Source organism: Humulus lupulus, chromosome 1 (assembly GCF_963169125.1).
Source record: "Humulus lupulus chromosome 1, drHumLupu1.1, whole genome shotgun sequence".
Taxonomy (NCBI): Eukaryota; Viridiplantae; Streptophyta; class Magnoliopsida; order Rosales; family Cannabaceae; genus Humulus; species Humulus lupulus.
Genome location: NC_084793.1, coordinates 27,539,659 through 27,544,286, shown reverse-complemented (window position 1 = coordinate 27,544,286; position 4,628 = coordinate 27,539,659).

Below are 4,628 nucleotides of genomic sequence, written 5' to 3'. Positions count from 1 at the left end.
AGACAACCCTGAACTTACTAGCAAACACCTAACCTTATTCAGTAGAGTACGATTCATCCGCTCAGCAACTCCATTCTGTTATGGAGTACTAACTACTGTCCTATGTCTAGTGATACCATAATCATTGCACAATATGTCAAACTCATGGTTTATAAATTCTAAGTCATCATCGGTTCTAAGAGTCTTAATTCTATAGTTTGTTTGATTTTCCACCTGATTTTTCCATACTTTAAATTTTTCTAGACATTCATCTTTAGTCCTAAGTAAATATACCCAAACACATCTAGAATAATCATCTACTATAGATAGAAAGTAATGCTTACCTGAGTGTGTTGGTATTTTGCTAGGCCCCCATAAATCCGAGTGAATGTACTCCAAGACTCCTTTGGTATTGTGCTTTGCTGCAATGAATTTAATTTTATGCTGCTTTCCAAATACACATGCTTCACAGAAAGGTAATGCACAGGTCTTCAACTTGTCTATGCTTCCTTGTTTGTGAAGCTCTCTCAGCCCCTGCTCACTAATATGTCTCATTCGTTGGTGCCACAGATGCATCTCAATTTTCTGAGTCTTAACAACAGATGTTTTAGCAATGGCTACAATTTCTCCTTCTAGCACATACAGTCCATTAACTCTCTTTCCTTTCATGATCAGTAAAGATCCTTTTGTGATCTTTAGGTTCCCATTCAAATATTTGTAGCCATATCCTTCTTCTTCAAGAGCTCCCAAGGATATTAAATTCCTTCTCAGTTCGGTTATGTGTCTCACATTGTTGAGCACTTTCACCTCTCCATTAAACTGTCGAATTGCCACCTTTCCTAGACCAATTACCCTGCAAGAAACATCATTCCCCATTAGTACTCTACCACCATCAGTTTCATTATAATCAAAAAATTAACCTAAGTTAGGAAACATATGGTAAATGCATCATGAATCAATGATCCACTCTTTGATATCTGATTTCTCAGATATTGAGAAAAGTTATCCTTCTGATGAGCAGTCATCTTTGGTTTCTACCACAGCTGCAGAATCATTCTGAGACTTCATTCCTTGCTGGTGTTTGTTGTCATTATGAAATTGATTGTAGATGGGTCTTCTTTGGTCCTTGTTTGATCTGGACCCTTGTTGATTTCTTAATAGATTGCAAAATCTCCTGATATGTCCAATTTTCCCACAATGATAACATGTTCTTGAATCCTTTCCTCTTAATTTAGAACGTGAGTGAAATGGTGTATGGCTTCTTGAAGAGTTTCTCTTTGTTGATCTTCCACGAACAAAGTAAGCTTCATCCTTCTTGGATTCTTTCTCCAACTGAAGTTCAAAGTCTTTGGACTTTAATGCTCCAAGAACTCCATCTAGTGAAATGATATCTCTTCCATACTTTATTGCAGCTTTCAGTTCTTGGTATGCCATTGGTAATAAGCGCAATAAGATTATTGCTTGGCTTTCCTCATCCCCCTTGTGCTCGATATTTGCCAAACCTACAATGATTTCATTGAATTTGTCAATGTTTTCATCTAAAGACATAACATGATTCATTCTAAAACCATAAAGTCTTTCAAGTAAATTAATTTTGTTAGAAACAGAAGGCTTCAAATATATAATCCCTTTGTCGTAGTCTCTGAAGTCATTTTCCTTCGTACTCGATTTGATAGGTACATGATTATGGTGTAATAGGAAATTTCTTCCGTCTCAGCTATTTCTTCAAGTTTCTTATCAGCCAGTAACTTCTAATCTCCAAGAATCCTGGCTACTTTCTGGTGTACCAAAATTCCTTTAAGACTTTCTCTCCACAATGAGAAATCTTTTGTACCATCAAATGTCTCAAGCTCGAACTTGGCCATGGTTGACATAGTCTTCTAGCTTGTGTTCTGTATCAGTTGTAATGCGGAAGCTCTAGGATCTTGAACTTTCTTCTCCCGTTTTGATAAAAAACCTGGCTCTGATTTTGTTGGAAATGTGGATAAATTTCCCAGTTCAAGAACCTCAGATGAATCTCAGTGAACCAGAGATGAATCTAAGAACACAAATAAGTAATTGTAACGCCCCAACCCCAGGGACCGTTACAGTGTGCCTTGTAAACAGTGCTAAACTCGCTAATCGAGTCATTTGGCCAAAAATGTGTATCTAAGTATGATTAGCAGTTTAGGGATTAAAAATTTTGGTTAAGATATAACGTTTCATTAGAACGTTTATTATATACATTGGGATCCCAAAAATATAATTTAAAGTCTATTACAAGAAAATATTTACAACTAGTCGATCTAAGCGGCAAAACAGGGTTTAACCCTAGTTCCTCTTCAAACCTCGGTCGTGGTGGTCGAGCAGTTGCATATGTACACATCGTCACCTAAGCTCTCCAACTCAAGGATGGTCCAGCTTTCTTTTGCCTTTACCTGCACCACATAGCACCCGTGAGCCGAAGCCCAGCAAGAAAACTTAATATGCTCATGAATAGTAATAACATGTCATCAAATCATAAGGCACACGCCTAGCAGATATAGCCCTATTCAAGCAGGCAAATGAATCCACGTATTGTTGAGTATATCACATTAACCAATGATCATAATAATCATACAAGGCTTTTATCCCCAAATAGAAGAGTGACATTTGTAATAGTCACTAAGGTGGGTTTATTCCCATAAGCCATGTGACGACAGGGTCACCGGAGCTTTATAGATAAGTGAGCCTTTCACTAGCTTAAACATGATAGGTGCATGATGACTAGTCACCAACATAACCTTCCTCATGACCATAGAGTCAAAACCATGGAACTCTGTTCCCTAGCCATGTGACAAGCAGTCACCTAGGCCTTAGGCCCTGGCTCTAGTAACTAGTCTTAGACTAGGCAAGCGCCTATAGGATTCATCGACCTTAGGGTCAGTCCAGCGTTAATGCCTTAGAGTCATTCAACGCTGATATCGATTAGATCTAATCTTCATTCGGCCCTGCGTTCAAGACACTTATGCCGCTTCTGACTCTTAGGTCAGTATCCTTGACTAGTCAGTACCATATACAAGTAAGCAATGCCACCAAACATATATCATATGTCAAATATCCAAATACAGGGCATTTAGCATGCTTACTCAACAATTACTAGCACAATTAGGATCATGCATAAACACAGAGGCTCAAGCTCTGAACAATCTCATACTCAATATTCATAGCATGCCCTAATCACATGTTTCTCGTGCATTACATGCATCACATTTAGACATCCAACATGCATCAAGAATAACCATGCATGTCATATATACACAGGGTACAGTTTTCTTACCTCGGGTTTGAGCAAGAATTAGTAAAAGAACGACCATTGAGAATGATCAATCCTTTGATCCTTTAGTAGTCACCTAGTCATAACCAAATATGGAATCCCATCAATAAAATAAATCATAAAAAGGTTTATAATCTAAAACATCACTCCCGGGATCCATCCCGCACTCTCGGGACTCTCACTCTACCCAAACGGGGTAAAGGAACCAATCCCCGAGCCTTAAAAATAGGTTGCTGGAAAAATGCACTAGCGTTGGGGCGCTGCCTAGTAGCGCTGGGGCGTTGCCCCAAAGTCAGAGAACCCCAGAATCTGCCCTGCCTAGCACTGGGGCGCCATCAGCAAACCAGAGAAAATTATAGTCTTCTCCCCTGCGATTTCCCTTGAAAACCAAACCTCCAAACCAATCCCTAACATCATCAAAACATCAAATTCAACCCCCAAACCTCATCTACATCACACCCTCATCAAAACCCAAGCAACCAAACTCAAGAACTTCCATTAATTCCCAACTAACACATCAAAATCCTCAACTAAAAACTTATTAGAAAAAAACAGGGCATAACAAGGTTTTCATGGATGAAATCTTACCTCAAGTTGGATTTGAGTCCTCTTCAATGGATGAACTAAGTTTCTAAGCTCCCACCTTTGATCTCCTAGCTTGTTACCTCAAGTTGGCTCTCAAAAATTGAAAGGAAGAATGAGGGAAGAACATGTACGGGAGGGAGAGAAAGAGATGAGGATGATGATGCTCTGTTTTCAACAATTCCACAGCCTTCTAAACTCAAAGGGCTGATATATATCTTAGGGGTGAAAAGACCATTTTGCCCCTAGGTCAAATAAAGGCTTCTAAAGACTCCCAAGGGTAAAATCATCATTTCCCGCCTATCTCGTTAATTATGATTAACACCCTCCAATTCCTGTTATTCTCAATATTCTCAAACACCAATAATTCATATCCCGTTACCCTCTAATTCCCGACAACGTTCTAATCACCAAATTACCCCGAGACTCACTCCGAGCCCCGAACTTAATCCCGTTTTGACTAGACCGAAAACTTGCATTCCATGATCGTCTCATGCCGAATGGCCCGAACCAATCCACATATAATGTGGTATTATTTATAATCCACCCACATGCATGAAAATACACAATCACGCCCTCAACGGGCCAAATTACCAGAATGCCCTTATAATTAAAAATGAACCCATATGCATGCATTTACCATCATATAATAATATAATTCACATAAACATGCATATAATCATTAAATATTATAATAAATCAATTATGGCCCTCCCGGCCTCCTAATCAAGGTCCTAAACCTTATTAGGAAATTTGGGGCATCACAATAATA